This window comes from Nycticebus coucang, chromosome 15, assembly GCF_027406575.1.
Source record: "Nycticebus coucang isolate mNycCou1 chromosome 15, mNycCou1.pri, whole genome shotgun sequence".
NCBI classification, from domain to species: domain Eukaryota; kingdom Metazoa; phylum Chordata; class Mammalia; order Primates; family Lorisidae; genus Nycticebus; species Nycticebus coucang.
In genome coordinates this window covers 50,387,125-50,397,899 of record NC_069794.1, presented here as the reverse complement: position 1 = coordinate 50,397,899, position 10,775 = coordinate 50,387,125, and positions in this window count along the sequence as shown.

Here is a 10,775-nt window from a genome sequence, read left to right as displayed (position 1 = left end):
AATTTCTTTGAGAAAGAAAATGTAAGGAAGACCCAAGTTAAATATTCATTAAATATAAAGGTGAAAATGGTAACTTTTTATTATGGAGAAACCTGGATGATACCACCTTAACCAAATCATCAAGAGTAATATCAATTAAGTCATGCTGACACCATGTACCCCTTGATATGATTCACTGAGAAGGGTACATCATTGCTCTGGTATCCTCCCCAATAATTCATAACCTCATTCAAATCATGGCAAAACAGTCGACAAACTCAAATTGAGAAAAATTCTACAAAATGAGTAACTAGTGCTCTTCAAAAACATTTTGAAAGATAAAGAAAGAATGAGGAACTTCTATAGAGGAAATTAATAAGAAGTGACAAGTAAATGCCACATGAGTTGCAGTATGAAAATAATGAAACTTATTGCAATATTAATTAGATCCTTAAAGAGAAAAAGGGCATTAGCAGAAAAATCTGGTGAATCCTGAATAAAGTCTGTGGCATAGTTAATGGTATGGTAACAATGCTAATTTCTCAGTTTTGATACTTGTACTATGTACGTAAGATGTTAATCTAGGGAGAAGCTTGTCAAAAGCGTCTGTGGGAACTCTCTGTAGTATTTCTACAATTCTTCTGTAAGTCTAAAATTGTTTCAAGATAAAAAGTTAGGAAAACAGTGCACATAACAAGAAAAAGGATGGGGGAATTAATGAGGGTGATAAAAATGGAAGAGAAATGGCCTTGGTCACCCTAGTGAGCCCCTGCATGGGTACTGAGTATTATTTCCTTAGCTTTTGTGGAGAGAAAGAGCTATTCAGTGTGGCTGTTGGATGGAATTTGTTCTCTACCTCCTTCATGTTTTTAAGGTCTGCTTACTGCCTTAGGACTTTATTCTGAAAATTTGGCTAATATCCAACAGATCAGTGGTTAATATTCTTAGTTTCTAGAGATGTTGAAATTCTTCCCCATTCTTCATCTATACATTATATTTAATGGAAAGTTGTAAGAAGAAAAGTTAGGTATCCATATTTTCTCATTGTCCTTATTTGGTAGGGATATTTTTAATGTAATTCAAGAGCCCTTTTTGCAAATAATGATACCAATGATTTCTCATGGGGAGGAAGCAACCTGCGTTATTCTTCATAGTTCACCTAATTATATTAGTGCTTAGAACACAGTAGGTGCTCAATTAATGTACATAAATGTCACTAAAATAATTTTTTATTTCAGCTACATATTTGAAATCTTTATCTGACTAATTACAAAAATGTACCAAACTTTGAAAATATCTTTGTATTGAGTATGTAATATGTGCAAGCCCCTAAGCTATATGGCTTATAGACATTCTCTTATTTTCAGTCCTCACAATACCTACTGGGCAGGTGTTCTTATTATAATTTTAAAGATGGGGAAAATGGAGCCCAAAGAGGTTAAATAAATTGCAAAGTTCATACATTACTAGGTTGCCAATTTAAGATCCTAACTCTTCTTCATATGACTCCCAACCTCATGTTTCTGATCAATATACTTTACTGTCTCTCTGAAAATATGGGATGCATTCTCAACCAGTTTTAAGATTTATATATTAAAAATGTATCATTGTATGATTTGGGGTTAAAAATGCAAAGGGGAGACTACCATATTCTAATTTTGAAACTGTTATTTAACATAGTACTGGAAGTTCTACCTAGAGAAGTAAGACAAGAGAAAAAAATAAAGGGCACTGAAATTGGAAAGGAAGAAGTCAAATTATCCTTGTTTGCAGTTTATATGACATTCTATTTGGGGAATCCTAAAGACTTCACCAGAAAACCATTTGAACAACTGATTAACAAATTTAGTAAAGTTGGAAGATATAAAATCAACATACAAAAATCAGCAACATTTTTATATGCCAACAATAAGCAATCTGAAAAAGAAACCAAGAAAGTAGTCTAGGTTATAACAGCCAAAAATAAAATACTTAGGACTAAACTTAACCAAAGAAGCAAAAGATCTATCTAATGAAAACCATAAAATATTGATGAAAAAAATTGAAGAGAACGTATGGAAATGGAAAGATATCCATGCTCATGGATTAGAAGACTCAATATTGTCAAAATGTTTATACTACCGAAAGCAAGCTACAGATTCAATGCAATCTGCACAAAAGACCGAGAATAGCCAAAGCCATCCTGAGCAAAATGAATAACAGTGGAGGAATCACATTACTTGACTTCAAAAACACTATAGAGATATAGTAACCAAAACAGTATGATACTGACATAAAAATAGACACATAGATCAAAAGAACAGAATAGAGACCTAGAAATAAATCCACAAGTATCTAGTGAACTCATTTTTTGACAAAAGTGCCTAGAAAAAGCACAGTCTCTTCACTAAACAGTGCTGGGAAACCTGGATATTTCACATGGAGAAGAATGAAACTAGACCCTTATCTCTCAAAATCAAAAGGTATTTACAAAAGTTAAATCAAAGTAGGATTAAAGAGTTAAATCTAAGACCTGAAAGTATGAAACAACTAAAAGAAAACACAGGGGGAAATGTTCAGGACATTGGTCTTGGCAAGGAGTTTTTGAGTAATACCCTCACAGCACAGACAACCAACCATAATTGGACAAATGGGATCGCATCAAGCTTAAAAGCTTCAGCACAGATGGTGGCAGAGGGATGGACATGTAGCCCACCTCTCCCAGGTCATCAGATGAGAGGAAGGGGGGTCTGGACCTTTTGCCCACATGGATTGTTGGTGTGGACAGACAGCTGGAGACGTGCAGTGAACTGGCTGATTACTGTATATGAGGTATAATTTAAAACCACGGACTCTGTTGTAGAGACTTTGCCTGCTTGGCTGTGCTGGCCAGCAGGCCCCTCCCTCACAGAGGACAAAAACTTGCAATTCTTGGCAAAACACAATTGACGAAAATTTATTCCTGAGCCGAGTTTACCGACCAAAAAGGGGTCCCACTCAGAGCCACAAGGGGCTAGGCAATCAGATGGAAAATTGAAGGGAAGGGATCCCACCCGGGAAACAGACATTTTGAATTGTCTGAAATGGCGGACACCTTCCCCCGGAACAACAGGAGTGATTAAATAGAATGGACCATTCCTGGTGGGGAATATTGGTGTGGGCTGGCAGTTCAGGCTGTGTGGCGAACTGGCGGGTGGCTGGACTCAAAAGTCCAGATTCAAAAGTGAGACTCTGAGCCACAAAAACTGAGGATAAGGTCTCCGTGCGCTGCAGCAGCGGGAGCTGGCAGCAGCTAAAGCCGGCAGCAGCAAGCACCATCCCTCACAGTCCATTGCAGTTGCCACTTTACAGGAGAAAGTGGGAGCAGAGTGGAAAGATTTGTGAAGGAAGGTTTGATTGTCCTTTTCCAATTATTGCCTGTGGGGTTGGGGTGACTTAATTGCTGGTATTTCTCCACAGCTGAGACTTCAACCCAAAGTAACTGTTTCACTAGGGTCAGACAGAGACCAACTGAAAACAAGACAGAACCACTTAGCCCCACCACACCAAACAGGGCCCCAGTGTCTCAGGCCACAGCACTGTATGGGTCCTCAACAAAGCTCCAGGGGAAAAATCAAATGGTGTAAAACAATAATGGGGTGGAATCAGTGGAAAAACTGTGGTAACATGAATAACCAGAATAGATCAACCCCCCACAAGGAAAGATATGACAGATGTAACTGAAGATCCCATTCATAAACACATGCCCAAGATGTCAGAAATCGAATTCAGAATTTGGATTGCAAACAAGATTAATAGAATGGAGGAAAAGTTGGAATTAGAGATTTGAGGAGCAATTCAAAAGTTGGAATAAGAAATTCAAGGAGAAATTCAATTCAAAAGTTGTCACAAGAATTTAACGAATTTAAAGACAAAACCACGATTAAAAATGGCAGCCGAGTAACAGCTTCCTGCAACTGGGAACAGCGAGTCTGGGGAGACAAGACTCCAGGCATCTCTGGATGGTGGGATCTGCCTATAATCATCCCTTTGAGGATACAGGGAGCCAGCAAGGGACTTCTGGACCCCAAGAGGAGGACAAAAACAGTGGAAAACTGGCAAGTGGTTGCGTGATTGACCTAATCACACTGGCAACCATAAGTACAAGCAGCAGTGAGACTGCAAGCCAGAAAGGCCTTACCTGTGAACTGTTTTGGTGTTCTTGGACTTGGCACTCAGTTGAACTGCCTTGGAGAGAGCTAGAGCAGGAGTGTGGAGAACTTTGGGCATTGTCTGGGGTCCCAGACTGAGCCATTACCTACAAGGGGAAGAATATCAGAATAACTAAAGATCTCTCTGCTGAAAACTTTCAAGCTACAAGAGGATGGTCATTGACTTTTAATCTCCTAAAACAAAATAACTTTCAACCAGGATCCTGTACACAGCTAAACTGAGCTTCATTTATGACAGAGAAATTAAATACTTCAACGACATTCACATGTTGAAGAAATTTGCCACAATTAAACCAGTTCTCCAGCACAGTCTTAGACCTATCCTCCATAAAGACCAGAGTAATTCTCCACCACAAAAGTAAACCCACCCAAAAAATTTTTGATCAAATTCCAACTTCCACAGTTGCAAAAGGATTAAAAATGTCCACCGGTCTCTCGAAAGGCTTATCAATACTCTCAATTAATGTGAATGGTTTAAATTGTCCTCTAAAGAGGCATAGGTTGGCTGACTGGATACAAAACTCAAGCCAGATATCTGCTGCATCCAAGAATTGCATCTTACATTAAAAGACAGATATAGACTCAAGGTGAAGGGATGGTCATCTATATTCAAGGCAAATGGAAAGCAGAAAAAAGCAGGCGTTGCAATCCTGTTCACAGATGCAATAGGCTTTAAACCAACCAAAATAATTAAGGATAAGGATGGACACTTCATATTTGTTAAAGGTAATACTCAATATGATGAGATCTCAATTATTAATATTTATGCACCCAACCACAACGCACCTGAATTTATAAGAGAAACTCTAACAGACATGAGCAACTCGATTTCCTAAACTACCATAGTAGTTGGAGATTTTAACACCCCTTTAGTAGTCCTGGATAGATCCTCCAAAAAGAAGCTAAGCAAAGAAATTTTAGGTTTAAACTCAACCATTCAACATCTGCACTTAACAGACATCTACAGAACATTTCATCTCAAAGAAACTGAATACACATTCTTCTCATTAGCCCACGGAACATACTCCAAAATCGACCACATCCTAAGCCACAAATCTAACCTCAGCAAATTTAAAAAAATAGAAATTATTCCTTGCATCTTCTCAGACCATCATGGAATAAAAGTTCAAGTAAATAACAACAGGAACCTGCATACCCATACAAAAACATGAAAGCTAAACAACGTTATGCTGAAGGATACATGGGTTATAGACGAGATTAAGAAGGAAATCACCATATTTTTGGAAGAAAACAACCATCAAGACACCAACTACCAGAACCTCTGGGGTACTAAAGTCAGTCCTAAGAGGAAAATTTATAGCACTGCAAGTCTTCCTAAAGAAAACGGAAAGAGAGGAAGTCAATAACTTAATGGAACATCTCAAGCAACTGGAGAAAGAAGAACACTTCAACCCCAAACGCAGCCGAAGAAAAGAAATAACCAAAATCAGAGCAGAATTAAATGAAATTGAAAACGAAAGAATTATACAACAGATCAATAAATCCAAAAGCTGGTTTTTTGAAAAGATCAATAAAATAGATAAACCTTTGGCCAACCTAACCAAGAAAAAAAAGAGTAAAATCTCTAATTTCATCAATCAGAAATGGTAATGATGAAAGAACAACAGACCCCTCAGAAATTCAAAAAATCCTTAATGAATACTACAAGAAACTCTACTCTCACAAATATGAAATTCTGAAAGAAATAGACCAATACCTGGAAGCACGCCACCTACCAAGACTTAGCCATAACGAAATGGAAATGTTGAAGAGGCCTATATCAAGTTCTGAAATAGAATCAACTATACAAAATCTCCCTAAAAAGAAAAGCCCAGGACCAGATGGCTTTATGTCAGAATTCTACCAAACCTTTAAAGAAGAACTAGTACCTATACTACTAAACCTCTTCCAAAATATAGAAAAAAAAGGAATATTACCCAGCACATTCTATGAAGCAAACATCACCTTGATCCCCAAACCAGGGAAAGATCCAACAAGATAAGAAAATTATAGACCAATATCACTATTGAATATAGATGCTAAAATACTCAATAAAATCCTAACAAACAGAATCGAACAACACAACAAAAAAATTATACACCATGCCCAAGTCGGATTTATCCCAGGGTTTCAAGGCTGGTTCAATATACGTAAATCTATAAATGTAATTCAACACATAAACAAACTTAAAAATAAAGACCATATGATTCTTTCCATTGATGCAGAAAAAGATTTTGATACTATCCAGCATCCCTTCATGATCAGAGCACTTAAGAAAATTGGTATAGAAGGGACATTTCTTAAACTAATAGAGGCCATCTACAGCAAACCCATAGCCAATATCATATTGAATGGAGTTAAATTGAAATCATTTCCACTTAGATCAGGAACCAGGCAATGTTGCCTATTGTCTCCATAGCTCTTTAACATTGTAATGGAAGTTTTAGCCATTGCAATTAGGGAAGAAAAGGCGATCAAGGGTATCCACATAGGGTCATAAGAGATCAAATATTCGCTCTTCGCAGATGATATGATCGTATATCTAGATAACACTAGGGATTCTAATACAAAACTTTTAGAGGTGATCAAGGAATATAGCAATGTCTCAGGCTACAAAATCAACACCCATAAATCTGTAGCCTTTATATATACCAACAATAACCAAGCTGAACAAACAGTCAAGGACTCTATTCCTTTCATAGTGGTGCCAAAGAAGATGAAATATTTGGGAGTATACCTAACAAAGGACGTGAAAGATCTCTACAAAGAGAACTATGAAAATCTAAGAAAAGAAATAGCCGAAGATGTTAACAGATGGAAAAACATACCATGCTCATGGCTGGGAAGAATCAACATTGTTAAAATGTCCATACTGCCCAAAGCAATATATAATTTTAATGCAATCCCTATTAAAGCTCCATTGTCATACTTTAAAGATCTTGAAAAAATAATACTTCGTTTTATATGGAATCAGAAAAAAACTCGAATACAAGACATTACTCAAAAATAAAAACAAAGCAGGAGGAATCACGCTACCAGACCTGAGACTGTACTATAAATCCATAGTGATCAAAACAGCATGGTACTGGCACAAAAGCAGAGAAGTAGATGTCTGGAACAGAATAGAGAACCAAGAGATGGATCCAGCTACTTACCGTTATTTGATCTTTGACAAGCCAATTAAAAACATTCAGTGGGAAAAGATTCCCTATTTAACAAATGGTGCTGGATACTGGCTGGCAACCTGTAGAAGATTGAACTCAAACATATTAGCAACAAAAGAACATGTGATCCCATCTCAATGTGGGAAAGGGACTGGAAGAGAAACTTCCCTAAAGGAGACAGACGCACGATCTACAAACACATGATAAAAAGCTCATCATTCTTAATCATCAGAGAAATGCAAATCAAAACTACTCTGAGATATCACCTAACCCCAGTGAGAGTAGCCCACATGACAAAATCCCAAAACCAGAAATGTTGGTGTGGATGTGGAGGATAGGGCACACTTCTACACTGCTGGTGGGAATGCCCACTAATACGTTCCTTCTGGAAGGATGTTTGGAGAACACTTAGAGACCGAAAAATAGACCTGCCATTCGATCCTATAATTCCTTTACTAGGATTATACCCAGAAGACCAAAAGTCACAATATAACAAAGACATCTGTACCAGAATGTTTATTGCAGCCCAATTCATAATTGCTAAATCATGGAAGAAGCCCAAGTGCCCATCGACCCACGAATGGACTAGCAAATTGTGGTACATGTATACCATGGAATACTATGCAGCCTTAAAGAAAGATGAAGAGTTTACCTCTTTCATGTTTACATGGATGGAGCTGGAACATATGCTTCTTAACAAAGTATCTTGGGAATGGAAGAAAAAGTATCCAATGTACTCAGCCCTACTATGAAGCTAAATTATAGCTTTCACATGAAGACTATAACCCAGCTATAGCACAAGACTATGGGGAAAGGGCCAAGGAAGGGTAAAGGAGGGGGGAGGTTTGGTGGAAGGAGGGTAATGGGTGGGGCCACATCTATGGTGCATCTTAGAATGGTTACAGGCGATTGCTTAAATTACACAGCTATGATTGAACAATAAAAAAAATTAAAAAAATACAAATAATAAACAATAGTATAACAACTTAAAAAAAGAAAATTCTAGGAAGGCTATGTTAACCAGTGTGATGAAAATGTGTCAAACAGTATATAAAACCAGTGTATGGTGCCCCATGATCACATTTATGTACACAGCTATGATTTAATATGAATAAAAAATTGTAAAATTAAAAAATTAAAAAAATTAAAAAAAAATAAGTACAAAACCACCAAAGATTTAGACACACTGAAGCAAGAATTTGTAGCCCTCAAAGATCTGAAAAATACAGGAGAATCCCTCAGTAACAGAGTGGAACAAGCAGAAGAAAAGATTTCTGACATTGAAGACAAAGCTTTTGAATGCTCCCAAATTCTCAAAGAGGAAGAGAATGGAGAGCAAAAATAAATCCTTCTCTCAGAGAGCTCTGGGATAATTCGAAGAAGGTTAATAACCACCTCATTGGAATCTCTGAGCACGATGAAGTGGCTGTGCAAGGCAAATAGGCTCTTCTGCATGAAATTATGAAAGATAATTTTCCACACATGCCAACTGTTTCTGAAATTCAGATAGCAGACAGTTCAGAACCCCAGCATGTCAACCTGAATAAGACACCCTCAGGCACATCATAATCAATTTCACTAAAGTTAATATGAAGGAGAAAATTCTGAAGGCAGCCAGACATAAGAAAACCATAACCTACAAAGGGAAGAATATTAGAATGACTGCAGATCTTTCTGCTGAAATTTTTCAAGCCAGAAGAGGGTGATCATCGACTTCTAATCTCCTAAAACAAAATCACTTTCAACCCCAGATGCTGTATCAAGCTAAACTGAGTTTCATTTATGATGGAGAAATTAAATACTTTAATAACATTCATATGTTGAAGAAATTTGCCATTACCAAACCAGCTCTCCAGGATATTCTCAGTACCAGCCTCCGTAATGACCAGCGCAATCCTCTACCACAAAAGTAAACTCACTCAGAATCTTTTGATCAAAATCCAACTTCCACAATGGCAAAAGAATTAAAAATGTCCACTGAATGTTTGAAATACTGGATACCAAAAATTTTACCACACTTATCAATATTCTTTCTTAATGTAAATGGCTTAAACTGTCCTCTAAAGAGGCACACGTTAGCTGACTGGATAAAAAAACTCAGGCCAGATATTCGCTGCATACAAGAGTCACATCTTACCTTCGAAGATAGGTATAGACTCAGGGTGAAAGTATGGTCATCCATATTTCAGGCAAATGGTAATCAGAAAAAAGCAGGTGTTACAATTCTATTTGCAGACACAATAGGCTTTAAACCAACAAAAGTAAGGAAGGATAAGAATGGTCACTTCATATTTGTTAAGGTAATACTCAATATGAGGATATTTCAATTATGAATATTTATGCACCCAACCAGAATGCACCTCAATTTATTAGAGAAACTCTAACAGACATGAGCAACTTGATTTCCTCCAGCTCCATAATAGTCAGGGATTTCAACACTCCTTTGGCAGTGTTGGATAGATCCTCCAATAAGAAGCTGAGCAAAGAAATTTTGGATTTAAATGTAACCATCCTACATTTGGATCTAGCAGACATCTATAGAACATTTCATCCCAACAAAACTGAATGCACATACTTCTTATCAGCTCATGGAACATACTCCAAAATCGATCACATCTTATGTCACAAGTATAACTGCAGTAAATTTAAAGGAATAGAAATTATTCCTTGCATCCCCTTGGACCGCCATGGAATAAAAGTTGAACTCAGTAACAACAGGAATCTGCATACTCATACAATAACATGGAAGTTAAATAACCTTATGCTGAATGATTCCTGGGTCAGAGATGAGATTAGGAAGGAAATTTTCAAATTTCTAGAACAAAACAACAGTGAAGACACAAATTATCAGAACCTCAGGGATACTGCAATGGCAGTCCTAAGAGGGAAATTTATAGCACTGCAAGCCTTCCTCAAGAGAATGGAAAGAGAAGAGGTTAACACATTAAGCAACTGGAAAGGAAGAACATTCCAACCCCAAACCCAGTAGAAGAAAAGAAATAACCAAAATTAAAACAGAATGAAATGAAATTGAAAACAAAAGAATTATACATCAGATCAATAAATAAAAAGTTGGTTTTTTGAAAAGGTGAATAAAATAGGTAAAACTCTGGCTAACCTAATCAGAAAAAAAGGGTAAAATCTCTAATTTCATTAATCAGAAAGGACAAAGATGAAATAACAACAGACTCCTCAGAAATTAAAAAAATCCTTAATGAATATTACAAAAAACTATATTCTCAGAAATATGAAAATCTAAAGGAAATTGACCATTACTTGGAAGCACGTCACCTCCCAAGACTTAGCCAGAATCAAGTGGAAATGTTGAATAGGCCAATATCAAGTTCTGAAATAGCATCAACGATACAAAATCTCCCTAAATAGAAAAGCCCGGGACTAGATGGGGTTCACATCAGAATTCTACCAAACCTTTAAAGAGGAA